The sequence below is a fragment of the Nyctibius grandis genome, chromosome 6 (assembly GCF_013368605.1).
Source record: "Nyctibius grandis isolate bNycGra1 chromosome 6, bNycGra1.pri, whole genome shotgun sequence".
NCBI lineage: Eukaryota > Metazoa > Chordata > Aves > Nyctibiiformes > Nyctibiidae > Nyctibius > Nyctibius grandis.
Genome location: NC_090663.1, coordinates 2,023,986 through 2,045,768, shown reverse-complemented (window position 1 = coordinate 2,045,768; position 21,783 = coordinate 2,023,986).

Sequence of the window (21,783 nt, the reverse complement as noted above, 5' to 3'; positions counted from 1 at the left end):
CAGCACACAGTGCTGACTGCTTGAACTCTTGTGAACCAGCAGATCACTGCTGCAAGTCGTGGTCCTCCAGCATCAGTTTGGCAGTTCACACAGAATCACAGAATCACAGAATCACAGAATCAGCCAGGTTGGAAGAGACCTCAGGGATCATCGAGTCCAGCCATTGCCCTCACACCACCATGTCAACTAGACCATGGCACTAAGTGCCATGGCCAATCTTTTCTTAAACACCTCCAGAGATGGTGACTCCACCACCTCCCTGGGCAGCCCCTTCCAATGGCTAATGACCCTTGCTGAGAAGAAATTCTTCCTAATGTCCAACCTGACCCTCCCGTGGAGAAGCTTGAGGCTGTGTCCTCTTGTCCTATCGCTAGTTGCCTGGGAGAAGAAGCCAACTCCCACTTCACTACAACCTCCGTTCAGGTAGTTGTAGAGTGCACTAAGGTCACCTCTGAGCCTCCTCTTCTCCAGGCTAAACACCCCCAGCTCCCTCAGCCATTCCTCGTAGGTCAGACCCTCCAGACCCTTCACCAGCTTGGTCACCCTCCTCTGGACAGGTTACAACATCATGAAGTACTATTTCCACTCCCTGGCTGGATAGCTGGAAGAAAAAAAAACCTCTTTCCTTGAATATATTTTACTTCCCCCCAACATCTGGAGGTTGTTGGATGCCCAAGTATATCACCACTTTTTCCAAAGGAAGAAAACTCCTCAGCACTTGAACCTCTGAAGAAAAACTGCAAGCCTGTTTCTTGTTATAAGAAAATGCACAAAAGGTTTGATATATTGGTGGTTTGATGGAGAAGAGCTCTCAGGAAGCACACGCAGTGCTCTCGTAATGCTGAACAGACTGACTGGAGTGCCTAGGTGGGAGTACAAATGCCTTTGAACTTGCCCAGTTGCTAATGACACACACTTGGCCTATTGTGCTTAACTAGGGTATTGTCTGCAAATTGCTGCTAGTGGTCTTTTGTCATAGGCAGGAAAGATAACCTGTCTTTCCTGCAGCAAAACATAGAAGTGTGGACACGATCTGGTGTCTCTATAGTAAGAATCATGAGGGTTTGGCTGGACACATCCTTGCAACACAGAATGGCAGAAGAAGGGATAATTTCAATATAGTGTAAGCATCCATTAAATTATTACAATAGTCATTCCCTTCTTTCCCCTTCTCCCCTTTTTGATGCCAAGGGGAGCAGGGTTAAGAAGTGGCTAAGCCCTTTGGGAAATCCCACCTGCAGAGCTGAGGAAGCGGCTGCCTCATTTTTTAAAGGCTCTGAGGTGTTCATCTCCATATGGGTTTTTGAGGATCTGAGTTTTGCATTGCATCTGCATTGCCCAGAGAGTGAATTCTCTGCTGCTTGGTCCCTTGATGGTCCACATGGTACCTACATTAGTCCATTCTCAACTCCCTTCAGGAGTGAGAAAACTCTGGCACTAAGCCTGAACACTGTTCTGGGGATATTTAATACCAGGGAGAATGTCCTACAAGCAGTAGGTCTTGCTCCAGACTCCCAGTCCTCAGCGCTATCCCATCAAGATTTGGACCCTCTGAACTCCCTTTACCCCCATGCTTTCACACCACAAGGCAGGCAATGCTACCTTCAGAGTCATTCAATAAGGCTGGCTACAACACAGGCGATGCTTTATTTTAGATTCTTTGATCTGAAAACACACACATTCAAAAATAATAATTGCTTGTTGGCTAGAGGGGCCTCGAGGAGAGGAACCACTCCAGGGGGTTAGCCTCAGCAACGTGGACATGAACTGCTGTGCACCAGGTGGTTGGAAGGACAGATATTGCTACCTGGTCAGAGGATTTCAACACTGCTTGTGTATCTGTAGACTCTCTGGAGCAGCTTTCCAGAGGCACCTAGGAGTCTGAAGAAACATACCCGTAGACATCCTCTAAAACAGGCATCTTGCAAATCCCAGTAGACATCTCTGCATCTTTAGGACCTGAGTGCCTTTAGAAATCTGTGTTTCAGCTTCACCAGTGGAAAAGGAGTTCTAGCACCTCCAGACTGCCCAGAGCTGTGGGGATGACACATACGAGCTGTTCATATATGTGAGACACTCAACTATTATGAGTTTCTTGCAGCTTGTTCAGAGTTGGAGACAAAAGCTGTGCCCTTAGAGCAGTTCTTTTGCTTTAATCTTTGTCCTTTCCCTTGAGCTATCAACAGAGAAGTCACCTGGGATTCTCCAGCCGTTTACCATGGGACGTTAGAAACTGCTGGATGAAGCTGTCTTGTCCATGCTTTGACGGAAGCAGGGACTAGAGATGGTGACATCCCAGTTACAAGACCCCAGTTCCTTCTACCTGTGTATATGGGGGTCTAACTTGAGCTATGGACACCCAGAAAACTGGGTTAGTCTGGTTCACCCTCAGGGAATAGGTCCAAATGAATGAGGAGAGCAGCCCTTCTCCTCACACTTCATGCAGCGGCTCGTGAAATTGATTAGCAAACGCACACTGAGAAGAAAATAGGAAGATTAAGAAATGGAATCACCATTTCATAATAGAATGGTTGGCTTGATAAGGGGGAAAAGAAAAATTAAAAATGATAGGGTCCCTCAGCAGCACGCTGTCTCCAGTGGAATATCAGAAGAGGGCTAAAAACCTCTGAGAAAGACTGTGATTTAATATTGTTGTCTCCAATGTGCAAAGAGGCAAGGACAAGTATGTTGCAACTTCTTCTGCAAACCTCAGCTCTTAGGTGAGCTCTGACAGGGCAACACAGGAGAAGAGATGTCCCCATGCCCTGAAACTGGGGGATAGATGCCCTCCTCTCCAGCTCAGACGAGTAGTTATGATTGAGTTCCTGCCTGTACCAGTTCCAGGTTTTTATAATATTTTCAGGAATCTAAACTCCCGTCCAGCCTTGTAGGGAGCAGGGTTCATCTCCCCCACCCTGAGACATGCAGACTGCAAATGCCACCACCTGAGTCGATCTCTTTTGGCTCACCTGGCAGTCAGCAGCCAGAAATCAGCAATCCCAGCGGGTGACAAGTTTCGGTTAATTTTGGTGGGATGAATCACGCCATAGAAGTGCCATTGACTATAAAGAGAGCTGAGAATGAATATTGCTAATGGAGATGTCGCTGTGAGTACTATGCTGTGTAAGGTCAAGAGAGAGGCAATCAGCATAAAGCACCTACTCTGCAAACGCCGGCTTCTTATTTCCCCATGGATAGAAATAACCTCTGGCATCTACGGGATGTGATCTGACATGCTATAGCCACCTGTCTCCCTTGCACAGAGGGGCCAGGTCTGCCAGCACTTTGGAGTAGGTGACATGAATTACTCCTTACGTTATGCACAGGAGCAGCACGTGGATCTGGATCACTCCAGAGCATCTGCTCTGTGTAGGGGTTTCCTTATGGGCTGCAGCTCCTTTATTGCTGTCCTGATGCAGTGGAGTTGTAAGAGTGACACAGATAAATCACTGCTGTGTGCCTGCTACTCCCACTCATGGGGATGTTCCTCTTGGAAGGTCTCCAGCACCCCAGAACCAACAAAGGCAAACCCCACGGTGTCTGTGGTCTCTGAGGAGGCTCAGAGGTGACCTTAGTGCAGTCTACAACTACCTGAAGGGAGGTTGTAGCGGAGTGGGAGTCGGCCTCTTCTCCCAGGCAACTAGCGATAGGACAAGAGGACACAGCCTCAAGCTTTGCCAGGGGAGGTTCAGGTTGGACATTAGGAAGCATTTCTTGTCAGCAAGGGTCATTAGCCATTGGAAGGGGCTGCCCAGGGAGGTGGTGGAGTCACCATCTCTGGAGGTGTTTAAGAAGAGACTGGACATGGCACTTAGTGCCCTGGTCTAGTTGCCATGGTGGTGTGAGGGCAATGGCTGGACTCGATGATCCCAGAGGTCTCTTCCAACCTGACAGATTCTGTGATTCTGTGATTCTGTGACAGTGGGGCAGAAAGAGGTCACCTGTTGTCTCTTTGATGCAGATATTGGTCTGGCCTGAATCCCACCCTCTCTTCCTTCAACTATGCATATAGGGTGTGTGTCAAAAGAAAAAAAAAGACATAAAAATAATAATCAGATGCGAGGAAGTTAATGCTCCCTGTCTTCATGAAAATACCACTCTGCTGGAGAATGAAGGGAAAGATTGTTTGGGGCCTCATAATCCAAGGCACTGGATAGACCGTGGCACAAACAATCCTTTTAATACCAGACATGACCTGGCCTGCTCACCCGTCTCTCCCAGTGCAGGGCCTGACATTTCAGGCCAGCCATGTGACATGCTGCATGAGATCACTCTGCATTTGACCCAGAGTGCTTGATTAGAGAAACACTCACCCATCTATTCCCAGTAACACTGCAGTGTTCATTTCGTGAGGCATCAATTGCAGCAAATTAGCTGCCAGTCACAGGGGGAAATACTGCTGTTAATGAAAACTTCCCATTTAGCAGCGCAAAACTCATCATTAATGTTATCACTAACATTATTTTTTATTATTTTTAATTTATCCCTGTGAGGCATTGAGGTCAGGATCAGGGTTCAGTTGCTGTTTGACCTTCCAAAACACAGTGGTGAGTAACACCCTCTGCTTGGTAAAGCTTACAGCCTTGATGTGCTTTTCTGGAAGTCTCAAAGGGAGTAGGATCAGATCGAGAAGATGAGCATGGACCTCCTTTCCCCTTTTTCCTTACTCTTTGTGGCAATCCTTTTTTCAGCCATGTGCTTGTATCCAAAGTGAGAGGTGGGAACTGCTCTGGCAGTAGAGCAGCTAGTCCTGCAATGGCCACCTCCAGCCACAAGCTGGCCATGGGCTGTTGCCTAGAGTAGGAATAAAACTCCAGAGAACTGAGTTATTTGATTTGTTGTCTGCAATAATTACACCCATGGCCAACCAGGGCCATCAGGGCTGAGGCACTGAAGGACTGCAGCAACTCCAACAGAGTTGGGAGCTCTTGTGCTAACACCCAACACCTGATGCAACGTTCAGCCTTTACCTGCTGGCTCCCTCACACTTTTAGCCTTTCTCAGAGGTGAACAATTCCCAGCACACGTGGCTGGTCAATGTAGATGAAAGTCTGTTGAACGATAGCTAGCTTATCCCAACGGATGGGTACTAAAATATTGTCTTCTACCACACATCTGTGTTTTTCCAGTTCAAGGAGATGAAACCTTCTACTTGATTCTAGAAAGAGAGAGGCATTGTAATTTTAAGGAAAAAAGTAAAGACCATAACAGATTAAAAGAAGAGTTATATGTCAGGGTGTCACTGGTGGTCAGACACAAGTCACAATTTCAATAAACAAAGGACAAAACTAAAAGCACAACAAGAGCCTTTCCAAGCCAATTTAGTGTATGCTGCATTAATTCTGCATATCAACACAGATGGGAAAACTGAAAACTGTAAACAATATTTACACCCTCACACCATTACCAGCCAATGATGATGGCCCATGGTAGCCTCAAATCAAACAAAGCCTCCCATTGCTGAGGTCTGCGGTGGCTGAAGAGCATCATTGTGTTTGGTGGGATGGAAAGAAGAATGAGAACTAGCGGTTAATGCATTTTAGCAATGGGTTGGCTCAGTAGAGTGAGGTTGAGGAAAATGTGCCGATGACACATTCTTCACCCTAAGGATGACGTAGTTATTAAGAGTCCGGTTGAAAAAACTCACTTGAAGGTTCACCAGTCTTGCAGTGGAACGTCTTTTGAAAGAGATGGACAGGATACCATAAAGCACTGGGAAAAAAAAGGAATTTCTGTCCTGGGGGAAGTTCTGATGTTTCCTATTTGCTCCTGTTCTGAGTCAGGATGCAAACCTGAAGTAAAAAAAACCCAAAACATAAATAAAACTCTTAATTACTCTTTTTTTCCCCCTAGAAATGACAAAATGTTTCACCTCAGCCTCTCCAGTGAAGTGAAAAGAGCTGACACACCAGAATTGAATCTCTCTGTTTGATTGTTGAAATTACCCCAAATGTCACTTTTGTACACCTGTCATGGTTTCAGGGCTGGGTTTCTCAGCCAGAGCTCATTTTTTGGGTCTACCTGTGATTGAGTTCATGTTACCTATAATGTAACTAGTCAGTGGCCCAGATTTGCATGTGGTTTTGTGTCTACATGCATGAGTGCAGGGAACATGGACTTTGTTCTGATCCCAGGTATATTTTACATATATGTACTTTTTGCCATAGGTTTTCAGATTTGGGTCAGATCAATGTCAGGGCTTCCTCTGGTTGCATCCCAGGCAAACTCCTGTTGAAACAAAAGGGAATTTTACAACCTAAAATTACTTTACAAAAAATGACTGGGTTTGACTTTATTTCCTTTCCAGCTGTCCTATCTGGCGCCGGAGTGCTGCCAACTCTGGCTGAAACATCTGAAACACCAACAGTTACTAAGAATTTGAGTCATTTTGTGTCCGTTTCTAAAGGAGACAGAGAGAGAAGCTGGAAGATAAGGTGACTGAAATGCCCTTTGGAGAGTAAATGAGGTATGTTGGCTTACCCCTGTCCCTGACCACTTGTTGGACTATTAATGATCTTTCTTCCTCCAGGGGATTTACGCACTAAAATGAATTGCTGGCAGTTTTCTCATTCACCACACTTATTTGTTAATTTAGACTGAGCTATAAATATTTGCTTCCTTTTTTATTCCATCTGAGGAACTTCCAGCTCTCTGATTGTAGATGTGGCTGTTTTTTCATAACAGTACGGTACAACCAAGGCAGTCTAAACTCACCAAGTCCAGTCCTTGGTTGGCCCAGGTGACCTCAGAAGCTGCTCAGTTATCTCCTTCTCCTCATCCTAGCCACCCATGTTCTTGGCTGTATACCATATTCTTTGTCTTCCTAATGCACCAGCCTCCTCTGCTCAGGAGAGGGGTTGCAGCCTTGCTTCATATTGGTCTCTGCCACTGTATTCAAAATCTTCTATCTCCAGCCATTCACCTGGCCTTAACTACCACAGAGAACACTGACATGACTATCAGTCAGCCCTGAGTGCATCTGTGGAAGTTCTGCAAGTCCTTTTTGGCATCATCAGATGTTTCTGAGATGCCCAGGAACTGATTTTAGTGAAAGAGGCAGAGACAGAATTGTGTTTGTCCGCACTGTGGTGACTGAGACCAAGATATAAAGTTGGCAGAGCAGTTCTCAAATGTCTTAATTTCCAAGCATGACACCCCTCACTGTAGGAGGACCTTCCTGCCCAGTCTCATGGTGGAAGAGGTGACATGGTTTTGGGTGGCCGTTTTGCATCTCTTGGGGATGCTGGGCCTTGCAAGGAATCACTTATCTGAACACAGTACAAAATCCCAACTTCTCGCCTTCTTGTGACTGCACATACCAGATACAGCTTGTCAGGACATCAGATCGGGCTGTCCAGCCACATCTGGCCTGTGAACATAGAAGGAGTGAGAAAAGACTATGGCATTTCATTGCTGATATGGGGTGCTGGCTGTAATGAGCAGGACCCTGTTGCTGTAACCCCCACTTGATGCAGAAGAGCATGATGATCTGTCATTGCATGACTGTCCTTCCAGACCCACTTTGCCCTTCGCTGGCTTCTGAGGAGCCCAAGTGTGAAATGTTGCTGGCAGTGATCAGTACAGCTTCCCTTCCCTCCAGAGGCCAGGACCCCATGCAGCACATGATGTGTAGAAGAGACAAGCTTCAGTGCTTGGACAAGGCTTTGTGGTTTAAATCCCTGTTGAGTATTCAGTAGATGTGTGTATGGGGGGTGGGTCTGCAGTCTTAGATCCCCAAAGCAAGACCTGGAGATGTTTGCAAACCTCCACGGGATAGGATGCACCAGGCTATAGCTCACTGCGACTCTGGAGCCTGATGGTGCAACGACAGCCATTCAGCACACGCTGGTGCTCAGGATCACCAGGATCTGTTCCTGGGCTTGCCACAGCGTCACCCAAGTGCTGAGGCCCACTTACTCTGGGGTTCATGGACCTATAATTTTGGAAAGGATGGAGGGGAAGCCAACAGTTGGAAGACGACACAAGCGTGCTCTGGCAAATGCCTCTACCTGAAGAGGCTGTAGGAGTTTGCAGGGAGAAGGGAAGAAGGTAATGAAAGCAACGTTTGGTGAGGCAGCACATGTGTGAATTTCAAATGTCTCCTTGTGCCTGCAGGGCTTGTATGCTGCTCGTTGAACCAGGCTGCTAATTTCCAAAATGATACTTACTCTAATCCCATCCCTGAAGGCGCCATTATGGTGCATTCAGTAATGGGCTATTATCTGGGCTTGTTGCAGGGGGGGCAGGAGAACGAAAGGAGGAGGGAGGGTTTTTTGGAAAAGCACAGCTGATGTTGGAACAAATCAGCATCGTGATGCTCCTTCCCCAATTTGCAAAGTGATTAGACTGCTTTAGAGCTATTTGCTCTCCTTTGGTTTGTCTGCAGCCTTGATTTGGGGAGGAATTTTATGGAATTTTACTGCCTCATATAACACTCATCCCTGGCAATCAATATTGATTTTAACATAACATTTTGTTTTTAAGACTCTTTTTGTTGTTTTGCATTCACGCTGCATGTTAATAAGGTTTATAAAATCCATGATATTTTCTCGTTTCATGAAATCTTATTGGGATAATTACCTTGCTCTGTTGACAGATAATTGTGCCTGAATTATATGAAAAATACCACTGTTGTCAGCTTTTCTTCCATCTCTTGAAGAATTCTTTCCTACTTCGACATGCATTGGGTGTATGAATACAGAGTAAATACTGAGAAATATTTGCTGTATCCAGTGTAACCTTAGTTATGTTTTTGCCTCATGGAAAAGAAACTCCCAAATGCCACCCAACGCTTTCAGGTAGAGTGACCTTTACTGTAAATAGGAAATCAAGCAAATGAGAAAGAATAATGGCCAAGCCTTCAGGACAGGGTATGTAGTACACGTCTGTCTTTCCTACCCATCTACACCCAACAGAGTGCAGAAACGACTGAGCAGCTCTGGAGATGCCAAGGGAAGAATGTCTCTGGGAAAAACCCTTCCCAATGAAAGCACTTTCATGAAATTATGTCTAGGAGTTTTGATCCTCCTTCTTTCAGGACATGCCTGCTAGACAGAGCATTTTGGTCCTCTCTTGTCATGCTCATGCACCAGTTTGGCTACAACTGCAGTGATGTCTATTGTCAATTTTGGTGTCACATCAGCCAAAGTCACAGGAGTTGTACATGAAGTCTCATGTCACCCTCCAGGCCAGATGGAGGGTTGTTGAAGTAAGGAACTGGGAGTCCTGAGCTGTCTCTGCTTGAGACCTGCATACAAAGATACTTTTCAAACCTATGATAGGAAAAGGAACGTCTGGGAGATGTGGATGGGGAGTAGAGATGAGACCATCACATGAGCTAGACAGTTGCAAGAAGAGATGGAAAACCAAGAGGAAGACTGTGTCTGACAGCCTGAAAGCTGACCCTAATTAACATTGTAGAAAGAAAGCTATCTGAGGCCGGGAGCTCAAGGACCACCAAGCTTACCACACACTGTGACATGATGCATTATTCAAACTCATAATTATTTTTTGTGTCTTTCCTTTCTCAGGGTTGATGCCTCCAGACAGTCATCTCCTTATGAATCAGACTACCAAAGTCATTGCTCGTGGGAATCTCTCCTGCAAATGTAGCGCACAGTAAAGATTAGTTCTTCCTTTTCATCTTCTTGAGACCTTGCATCCCCCTACAAATTATCCCTGTTGTCTGTCACAGAGTGCATTGAACCTATGGACAGCCTTGATTTCTGAACTTCCAGAGACACAGTGAGGTAGAAACGTAATAAATAAAACTGTCCTGTTTTTGCATAATCCCCAGCAAACAGTACTTTTCTTAATCCCTCAAAGGATGCTTTATTGTATGTCTATGCTTTAGTTGGCTGTTCCCAGGCATTTGCTTCTCAGTTATTAAACACAGATCACTGGACTGGAAAAGACTGGACATGGCACTTAGGGCCATGGTCTAGTTGACATGGTGGTGTCAGGGCAACGGTTGGACTTGATGATCCCAGAGGGCTCTTCCAACCTGGTTGGTTGATTCTGTTGATTCACTGTTAAGTGGATAGCCCCTGCACAAAAACAGCCAATGTGAGACCAGGACTGAGTACCTCATAGCTCAAGGGTTTCCAGATATTACAAGCAAGAGCTGAGAACTTCCCTGGGACTAGTCTTTGGAGGTCTGGGCTCCCATTGCCCAGGCTCTGATCTGCCCCTGTGGTGCTGGGTGCTATCAGCTGCAATCAGAATAAAGCAGAATGGATGCAAATGCTGTAAGTGTTATGTGAACTTTGCAATAGACTTGCTCTGGAAAAACCTCAGGAAAGAGGCAGGAAGAAGAAAGTCTGTGTGGATTTGTCTCCTTTTAAAGAAAATATCTGTCCTGGCAGACTCTGATGTCTGAGCTGCAGGGCACTTAGAGATGGGCAGAGGCACGGCCATGGTGAATCAAACAAAACAGCAAATCAATTCCATCCCTGGGACAGTCACCAGCTCATGAGTTCAGAGTTTCTCCTCTCTGTCAAGATTGTCTGTGCATTTTCTGTGAGGGAAACAGCAATATCCAAATGGGAAAAAACACTGAATTGTTCCAGGAGGGCACACAAAAAGGGAGAACAAGTATCACTTCCCCCAGACACTAGAAAGAGAGATGGGTTCTGCTGCCTTGTCTCAGGTCTCGGACAGGCAGCTACCACAAGGAATTGAGTTTGTGTAGACACAAGACACCAAAACCACAACAGATGGTCTAGAGGGAGGGACAGAACAACTAAAGATGTCTCAAAGCGTCCCAGGTAGCATTAACCAGCTGAGAGTCCAACATCCAGTCTAACCTGGTGTCTGGACTGCCTTTGGAATTAATGAGGACTGACTGGCATCTCTAGTAGGCAGTTGACCTCACCTCTCTGAGCTTGCATCAATATCAGCACATAAAAGGGACAGAACCCATTCTCCAGCCCTAGGGGAAAGTGGCATGACGTGGCTCAGGACCACCTGGCCAGACTCTGCTCCCTTCTCTCCCTCCCTCAGAAAAGTGTAGCTGTGTCCATTTTGCCTTCTAGGAAGAGCCCCTGGCCTGTGGTGCCCCCTTACCTGTTCCCAGCCTTGTTGAGGCTGTGCATGAGCTGGAGGGCTGGCTGAATGAAGCTGGCCCTGTTTGGTTTGCTGGGTACGACTGGTCACCTCCTGCAGACCCTAGGTAGCTTGGACTAGAGTCCTGCTTTTCATGAGTGAGCAGTAGAGGTACCAAATCCTATCTTTTTCTCACTAAATGGGTCAGTTTGGATATTTAACATAACAATGCTATGGCTGGAAGGTAGAATACCCTATTTAGATATTGACTTTCAGCTTTCCTAGTCATAGCAGGATCCCAACACATTGGGGATTCCCTCTGTCTCACCTCATACCATGTGAAACTCCTTGCAAAAAAAGACTCCATATGCTTTTAATTTGTTTTGCAGGTTTTGGACAATTGGCTGGACATTTGCGATCCCTGATTCATGACCCCTGGGACTGTGAAGGACAGAATCTATAGGTGGCCTTTTCCATCCATGTGAAGCATTGCAGAGCTCTCCTTGTTACGCCTAGCCAGATGGAAAGAGACATAGGACGCAGCAAAGCTCTTGCAAGTACTCCAGGCACCAAGCTATTTCTGAACATCTGGTCTTTTATTCATGGTGGACTGCAACCAGGACTAGAAATAACTCAAAGCTGCCCAGCTGAGTGGAAGATTGTATCCATCAGAGCCCATCACCACTCTCTTCTACAAAGCCAGGGCTGGGAAGCTTAGCACATCTTGTGTGAATGGTTTGACGTGTCTGAGTTACTAGGAGCCACGGACTCAGCCAACATGCAACCCCACATCATCATTGGATTTGTCACCTTTCCTCACAGCTGGGAACTCTGGAGAGAAGTTTCTTTTAGCTGCATTTAAACAGGAGCAGATGGCAAAGCCAGCTGCTTGTTCTTTTGTTCTCGTTGGCACTGCAGCAGCGGCTCTCAGTCAATTAACAGTTATTGCTGTATGGCTGCTGGTTTTCTCAGGTTGGCAGCCCCCCCCCCCCCACCATGTAACAGCCATGCCTGGGTTCGAGTGAAGCACCAGAGGCCAGATAAGGGTTGTTTCTTGGATGGCAAATCCTGCAAATCACTCTGGGCTTTGATGACAGCAGGTGGCTTCCATTGTTGATGCTTTCCAAACCACGGTGATTCTGTAACTGGATGGTTCAGGTGATAATGGTTCACCAAGTTCTTCCTTAATGGGGAAGTAAAACTAGGCAAAGAGTCATGCTGCCCTGGTGCCACAGTTCCAGGTCCAGAGGGACCTCGACAGGCTGGAGAAACAGGCCAACAGGAACCTCATGAAGTTCAACAAGGAAAAGTGCAAAGTTCTGCACCTGGAGAGGAACAATCTCATGTACCGATATAGGCTGGAGGCCACTCAGCTGGAAAACAGCTTGGCAGAAAAGGCTTGGGATTCCTGGTGGACACTAAGTCGACCAGCAACATGCCCTTGCTGCAAAGAAGGCTAACGGTATCTTGGGTTGCATTGCCAGCAAGTTGAGGGAGGGGATCCTTCCCCTCTACTCAGCACTGGTGAGGCCACACCTGGAGTAATATATCCAGTTCTGGGCTCCCCAGTACAAGAGAGACACGGACATACTGGAGAGAGTCCAGCAAAGGGCCACAAGGATGATGAAGGGACCGGAGCATCTCACATATGAGGAGGGGCTGAGAGAGCTGGAACTGTTCAGCCTGGAGAAGAGAAGGCTCAGGGTGATCTCATTATGCATATGAATACCTGAAGGGAAGGTACAAAGAAGACTGAGCCAGGCTCTTTCCAGTGGTGCCCAGTGACAGGACCAGAGGCAATGGGCACAAACTGAAACACAGGAGGGTCTGTCTGAACATCAGGAAACACTTTTTTACACTGAGAGTGACTGAGCAGTGGCACACATTACCCAGGAAGGTTGTGGAGTCTCCATCTTTGGAGATCTTCAAAAGCCATTTAGACATGTTCTTGGGTAACCATATCTAAGCGGTCCTGCTTGAGCAGAAGGTTGGACCAGATGACCTCTAGAGATCCCTTCCAACCTCAAGCATTCTGTAATTCTGTGAAGCCATAGGAAAAAGCTTGTATATCCAAGACTAAGTTCTGTGTCCTACAAAGGACCAAAACAACATTACCAAGCGCAGTCTCACTGGTGGTCCCAGGAATTTCTGGCTCATCTCTTGCAGCCACATGTTGTTCTTTGGGAAATTCCCCTTTTTTTGGTGGGTCTGTAGAGCAGGGCTTTAAGGAGGGTCAGGAGAGAGAGGGATGGCTGGTGGCCACTCACACCGCGTTATGAGTCAGCATTTAGATCCTTCAATCTCAAATACAAGGTGAACAGTTCAGAGTGTTTCAGGGATTCAAGGGCTCAGCCCATGGCAACAACCACCATAATACAGCCAAATGCTACCATGCTGATGACAATTGTCACAGAGGAGAGAAGGCCTCCTGAGTTGTTGACTTACCAGGTTGTCATACGGTCTGGTACCACCACAACGGTCCTTAGAGAAGGTGAGAGGGATTAGACCTTCCTCAGAGAAAGTGTCTCATGGTGCATATGTTTCATTAACCCCTCCTTGTGGTATGATTTTCCTTCCTTTGTCACACCCAAGAACAAATTTAAACTTCTTTCTTGAAAGTGCAAACTCTTTTGCTTGTGTTTTTTGTGTTGAATTTGTTTGTGACTGTTGTGTGGAAAAAAGCCTTGGAGAAAAAAGCAACTCAACCTGATAAACAAGTCTCAGGTGGTAGATACTGAAAGCAAACTTTGCTGGTGTCCAGTGGCAACCCCTAGCATGCTGGAAGCTCCTTAGCTCAGTGAAGTGTTGCTGTGGCATGGAGGCACCTCCTGAACTCTGCAGAGAAGTCACCGAGCAAAGGTCAAAGACAACTCCAAAACATCCTCCACTAAATGTCACTGCATTCCTGCATGATGGCATTTTAATGAGCACCAACTGATTGCTTTTTGTCAAGATTTCCAAATAAGTGAGGACAATATGACACTGGAAGGAAAAGAATCATATTTAGGCTGTTTCATAATGTCTATAAATCTTCCTCCCTCCAAAATTTAATAACTGCAATTAGGAGCAAAAGGAGACAGTTAAGCTCCAATAGCTGTCAGAAAAGTGTGCTGTAAACTTCTAGAGAATTTCAGGAGGTCTGTAAGTCACCACTGACAGGCACTGTCCTAAGGAAAGGGTTAACAGAAAGCCACAGACACCGCTTTTAACGCCCCATTGATTCACTTTTCCCTGTACTCTGGAGGACTTTCCATAATCACACAGACACTGGATTGGAAACCTTCTTGCTGAAGCCTGCCTGTCAAGAGACGACCAAGGTGAGCTCTCTGGAAGAGTCAATAGCGGGTTGAGGGCTGAGCCAGTAGTCTCCTTGGTTTAAATGAGCAGCCCAGCTGGCTGACCTTTGGGGATGTTGTCTTGTCCATAACATGAAGGTCACCACCCACTCCCAACCTGCACAGAGCTGTAAAATGAGCTGCACTTATAAAGCCAGAATCTTCTCCTCATTCTTGGCTTTTGACATCCTGATGATAGAGTTTACCATTCTAGCTACTTCCCAAAGCATTGCTGAGAGCAATAATCCAGTGTTGATGCATAGGACAATGGCTTCGTGCCCTTGGTATGCTTGGTCATCTGCCCCTGAGGCAGCAGCAGGGTCAGAGCGTTGTGTATCCCTTGGCAATGCTGGCGCAGCGCCGGTTGCAGTGCTCATGTTGGGAAGGCATCACTCATGAAGATCCTTATGATCCTTGTGGCATCAGAAGAGAGGCAGAGCTTGTGTGGACCTGCTGATGCATATGGTACCCAGGGATGGAGCAGGTCTACACGCTCTTTTTGCAATGCTCCTTGTCACATCTCTTCTGCATCTCAGTCATAGCTTTGTTGGGGAATTTTTGACAGCAGCATCAGCTATGGCTGTTTCTTCACCTGAAAGGGAAAAAGTAATCATTTGACCAAGATTTGGCTGTTCATTTGAAACAGAGAGCCCAGGAGATCCCTGAAAATCTGGGTTGACTGTCACTGCTACCAGGAAAAAGTGAGGACAGCAGCTGATGCTACTGACAGAAGTTACTTCCTATTCCCCATCAGTAGCTACCATTTCACATAGACCCACAGCCCATCCCCAGTGGAGTCCAGCTTCACAGACTCTGGGGCAATGGTCAATAAGATTTTGGTATCCTGGCTACTGGTGTGCACCTCTGCTGTGTTTTACCCACACAAAGACAAAGCAAAATTGTAGACACTGGAGCTGTCCTTGTAAAATCCCTCCTCCTTCGACTAAGATTCTCTGAAATCATATAGGATTTGAAGAGACTTGCATATAGCAAAATAGTTCTAACCACCCATTTTAGGGCAGTAGAGCACACACACACAGACACACTGTGCAACCAGACACCCATATCTATTCATGACATCCGTCAAAGAGGCGAAGTCCTTTGCTCCATGATGGAATGATTCCTTCGTGCACCACAAGGCATCTGGATTTGATTTTTCCTGCCATTTTATGTGTGAGAGAGAAAAAAGTCACAAAGCAGTTGAGTGACTTGCTGAAGGTCATGGTGTTCAAATGCTTAACAGGACCTTTTACCTGGGGTTTCATTCCCAGTCCTGTACATTGACCTCTTGAAGAACAGACAGGACTTTAAAAATGTTCAAGGTAAGAGGAGAGCTGAAATCCAGGCAATACATCTCTAGAATTGAAATTTAGCCCTAGGACAACGCAAGCAATTATTTAGCTACATTGAAGGGTGTTGCTCACCAGAGCGCATGTGTGTTGTGAGGTTCCCACCATATGTGGTCATTTGAGGGACCTACTCCCTATACAGAGATGGAGGGAAGCAGGACTGTGGGAAATTCAGGAAACACAGCAGTTCAAGAGCAGATATCAGTCCATCTCCCACTTCACACCCAAACGTAACTCAAACATAAGCCCACATCACAGTGAAAGTCTGTCCTATAGCCAGGAACTGAACCCATCTCCTCATCCCTTAGAAACAAAATTAAAAAAAGAAAAAGCCCTCCCTTTCTTGCAGTTGAAATTCTGCCAGGTTGTAAGTGCTAACTATTATTTCAATTTCTCTCTTCAGTGGCTAGAAAGTGATAATATTTTTGGCTCTGTCCCAGCTGACCTGACCTCTCTGACATGCTATATCACATGAAAACCCTCCTGTAGATCCACATTGGTGATAGTGTCATAAAAGCATAGAAGGGGAGGGAGGCAAGGGACTGGGGAGGGAGGAGAAAGGAATGATTAAACAAAGCAATAGCCAGGCACCCACATAAAATCTATCTAGGTGACGAAACTGCAATAAATGTGGCACATCAGAGCTTTCGTATAAATGGTCAGGGTAAAATATATTTTTATATATATATGAAAGAGTAGTTTAAAAATTACTCTGAGCCCACATTCCTCCCCACGAAAAGAAAAAAACATTGTCTAAAGTGTAGCATGTTATTGATTTTTTATAAGTCAGGGCCAAATTTATTGGAGAGAAAAGTTCATTATTTAGTAATCCCACAGCTCAATCTGCTCTGCTGGCCATTAACCCTCAACGGTTCCCATGATAAACTCCCGGTGAACTCTCTCCATGTGTTGCCTCAATGAACTGCAGATGAATTTTGCTGAGTGCTTGTTCAGCTTCCCCTGGATATTCATCGTGCTTTTTGCTGACACAGATCCCAACTCACCTGGGTACCGTAGCAGTGTCCGTACCCACCTTGGCTCCCACACAACACCACTTCCAAGGAATCACCCTCCAAGCCCTCATCACTCGTTTGTCACCCCTCTGTGGGTCCCATCCATGCTGACTAAAACCAGAAGAATATAAAGACGGAGAAACCGCATGCATATGCATTAAAATGCACCACCACCCTTGGTTCTCCCTCAATACGTAATTGAATTAGTATCAATGATTCATGAAGTACAAATATGTAGGAAAAGGAGCTTTTTCACAAGCATCATGGCATCTTTGGTGCTTGATGGTCACGTGTGAGTGCACGTGCACAGGTAAAACCACAATGTCCCCCCTGTCCTCTCACTTTCCCTGAGCTTTTATTGCTGAGCTCTTATGAGAAGCAGCTGAAGAAACTGGGGTTGTTTAGTCTGGAGAAAAGAAGGCTCAGGGGAGACCTTCACAGAATCACAGAATCAACCAGGTTGGAAGAGACCTCAGGGATCATCGAGTCCAACCGTTGCCCTGACACCACCATGGCAACTAGACCATGGCACTAAGTGCCATGTCCAGGCTTTTCTTAAACACCTCCAGAGATGGTGACTCCCCCAACTTCCTGGGCAGCCCCTTCCAATGTCTAATGACCCTTTCTGAAAATAAATGCTTCCTAATGTCCAACCTGAACCTCCCCTGGCAAAGCTTGAGGCTGTGTCCTCTTGTCCTATCACTAGTTGCCCAGGAGAAGAGGCCGACTCCCACTGCGCTACAACCTCCCTTCAGGTAGTTGTAGACTGCACTAAGGTCACCTCTGAGCCTCCTCTTCTCCAGGCTAAACACCCCCAGCTCCCTCAGCCGCTCCTCGTAGGTCAGACCCTCCAGACCCTTCCCCAGCTTGGTCGCCCTCCTCTGGACCCCTTGTTGCTCTCTACAACTGCCTCAAAGGAGGTTGTAGCTAGGTGGGTGTCAGTCTCTTCTCCCAGGTAACAAGCGATAGGATGAGAGGAACCGGCCTCAAGTTGTGCCAGGGGAGGTTTAGATTGGAGATCAGGAACAATTTATTCACCAAAAGGTTTATCAAACATTGGAACAGGCTGCCCAGGGCAGTGGTGGAGTCACCATCCCTGGAGGGATTTAGAAGCTGTGTAGATGTGGTGCTGAGGGACATGGGTTAGTGGTGGCCTTGGCAGTGCTGGGTTAATGATTGGACTTGATGATCTTGAAGGTCCTTTCCAACCAAAAGGATTCTATGATTCTATTCTATGATTCTATGAAAACACAACTACATGCAACTCTGCATGGGCACCAGTTACTCTGAACATACACATCCACTTGAAGCTCCATGGTGGGCTGTTGTTGCAGTCCAGTGCAAAGGCCCCAACATTTTTCTGACGCAGTTCTATATATCAAGTCAAGTAACACGGGAAATGCTGTGGCACAAGAGTAAAGACAAAACAGCTGTAAATGCTGCTGTTCTTACCCAATGGCATTTTATACCCACCTTGCACAGGTGGAAAGCTCTGCTCTGGGTAAAGATTTGCTGGGAATAGGGCAAGGGAAGCAGAATTACCAAAAAAAAGAGTGTAGTGAAATTATGAGGGGAGGCAAAATATATTTGCCTCGTATGTGAAATCTATCTTGGTAAGTAATTTGATAGAGTAGATGAATTGCTCATCCGAGGCAGGTTGAAATACAGAGTGTGAAGGAAAGAAATAATTGAAACCAGCCATCATAAACATTCAGGGTAAGGGAAATCATGCGTTCAGGAAAGGTCCTAATCATCTGGTGACCATGAGGCAGGTTACAATGCCCAGGGCAGAGTCATGGAAAAGGAGCTATTGTTTCGCTTACCACTTCACTCCAACTGTTGTAAATCAGTGCTCTTTCAGCATCCCCACTTCTCAGAGACACCAGGCACTGATCCCTCTTGTGCTGATGTGTTGGCTTGATGGAAAACCCCTTGAGTTTCTTTGGCCCAGAGATGGGGAACGCAGCACCAGTGAGGAAAACAAACACAGGTGGATGGTCAAATTATCATTATTCATTGAGTTATAGCTAATCTGCTGAGATGCAGGTTACATTAGGACAAGAGCATACACCAGCCGGTTATGGTGTCTCTGCTGACCAGTGGTAATTTATTAATTTGTGTTGATGGATTATGGTGGGATGCTTTTCAGCAGGGCGTCTAAGCAAAAGGAGCAACAGTCAACCATCAATAAGGTGCAGGACAGTAACTAGATGTACACAAGCCCTACTTTGAGATCTGCACAGGAAATATTTTGTATGGGAAGCTGGCTGGCATGTGACTCCTCACTCTGCCAGTGCAGCAAGAAATTGCACCATGGGCTTGATAATACAGACTTTATCCTGCAGAAGCCTTTGCCTCCCTGCAGGCATCAGCTAACTAAGAGTGCCCCAATCACCTCCTGAAGGAGGAGGGGGAAAGACCAAAGCATGTTCCTGTCCCCTCATCTGCTCTACTGCTTCCTCCTTCTCCCAGGCTCACACAATGGTTTGAATGGCAGTGTTGCTGATAAGTGATGAGGACCTTCAGATCATTCACCTGATGGTTCTCCTGGATGCACCTGCAGGAAGCTGGGGAGCAGATGGTTTTGGACCAGTTCCCCAGCCTTGCAGATTATGGATGTCTTTTTCCCTGGAGCTGAGGACCCTTTTCAGCTGCTAATGGAAGGAGGGTGGGAGGACCCCTCCAAGATCCCCAAAGGGAAGTTGTTGACCTGCCTAGCAGAAACTCAAAGGCTCCTTTTTGTTTCTCTAACACCTTGTACCTGCCCTTCAAGAACCTGCAGGTAGCCTTGCTAACTGTGTAGGACAACAGTGGTTTTTCTGAGCCGGGCCTGCCTCAGAAGCTAGGAGATAACCTTGCTCAGCACAAATACTCATTTCGAGCAGAGCAAGGCAAGCACCTTTGCTAGGGTCCCAATCACAGAGGCCTTCGTTAAAGCTGCCTCTTTGCTCTTCATTGGACGCTACTGGGCTGTGACCCCTCCTGGTCAATGATATATGTGCTTGTCGACAGGTGTAAAGCCACCTGAATCCACACGGGATAAGGAAAGTTTATTACTTCATGTTACTGAGCTTGTGCTTTGTCAGGGGTTACCAGCTCACCCAAAGGTTCATTGGATGGTGTTACTCCTGTGTCCACCCATCTCCAAGTATCTATAGGATAAGCCATAAGCAAGAAGTAACAACTTGAGTCGATCATACTATTTCCAGAAAAAAAAACATCTAGTGTGAGAAGTGACATCATACACTTCAGATGGCCAAACATAACCAAGAAGGAGTGATCAATTTATTTTGTGAGTAATCTGTGTCTTAAAAATGCTTTATATCTCCACTGTCTCTGGAGACCTAGATGGTTTTAAAGTCACATTTCTGAGGTGGTTCAGGTGTTTCCTCTCTGCACTGAGGAAGCAGGGGTCTGGAATAGGGTGAATAAGAAAATCCTTTTAATGGGGAACCTTCCACTCTGGGGACATGCATGTCACAACACACAGAAGACCTTCTAGATCTGGCCAGCTGAATAGATCAAGAAGGTTTAAAAGTCTCTTCTCTAACCCTCATCCATTCTATGCCATGGCTGGTGTGGAGGGGAAGGGAACAAAAACAGAGCCAGAGGGAAACACCACCACCAAATAGCCTCTGTCCTTTAATAAAGCATCATGTCATGTGTGAAAACAAATCACACTTCCCCAGGGCAATGAACTCACTTCCTAAGCACCTGCCAGGAGGTTTCTCAGGTTTAAAAAATAGCAGGGCTTGGTGTCTGGAGGTTATTTATTTATGTGTTGGTTAATTCTGAGTCCTGCACTCGTATGAGAAAAGCCTCCAGGAAAAAACTGGGTAAGAACAGGTATTTCAGCTGCTCTCTGTGACAAGCTGGTGCTTTATGCAGCCAATACACACACAGAGGCAAAGCTCCTTGGCAGAAACCATCGTATCTAACATCGTATCTCCTGTGCATGGTCCCTTCAGGCATCTGCAAAATGAGGGGCAGAATCACAGAATCACAGAATCACAGAATCAACAATGTTGGAAGAGATCTCTGGGATCATCGAGTCCAACCATTGCCCTGACACCACCATGGCAACTAGACCAGGGCACTAAGTGCCATGTCCAGTCTTTTCTTAAACACATCCAGAGATGGTGACTCCACCACCTCCCTGGGCAGCCCCTTCCAATGGCTAATGACCCTTGCTGAGAAGAAATGCTTCCTAATGTCCAACCTGAACCTCCCCTGGCCAAGCTTGAGGCTGTGTCCTCTTGTCCTATCGCTAGTTGCCCGGGAGTGTCCCAGGGAGGAGGACATGTGGGACTGGGACCCTTCCTGTCATGGTGCATCCAAGCAGCCATTTCCAGACTCACCCTGTGCTGGGAGAGAGGATAACTGTAGGACCTGATGCCTGCATGGGACTCTTCATGGATGTGGAAAACAAAGAGCTCTGAGCTGTAGCTGCTATTTCAGATAAATCCAAGAATGAAGCAGGTATAACAAGTGAAGAGAAGTTCAGTCTGGCTATAAAAATAAATAGTGCTGGGGCTGGGTTTTCCTAAAAGAGGCATTTATTGTCGGCAAGGCTGTTGCTTATGCCTCAGCCTTGCCAAAGGCACCTGGTCTTTTCCTCCATGCTCATGGCACTGATACAACCCTCTTCTCCAAACACTTGGATGCAACCTCGGATACGTGAGGTAACACAGCATCTCAGATGTGGTGGGTACCGAGAAAAGCCTTTGACATCAGTGAGGCTGACACTGGAGCTGGACCAGGGCCCCGCTTCATGCACTCTGGCTTGACAAGTTAACAGAGCTTTGCCAATCTGCAGAGACACTTCAGACTTCCAGGACTGCGCATCGCTTTATCCAGGTCACTTGCTTTTTAGGTCTGACAGAGGCCAACGCAGCTTTTCCTCTGCTTGCAAGCATCGGCTGTGTTTGCAGCCATCTCCTAGAAGTAAAGCAAAATGTTTTAAATCTTCTTTTTGCTTCCAGGGTCAGGGAGGTGAAAAAAAGTTCTGAACAGTGCCCAAGAATTAGGAAATAGTACACAAAC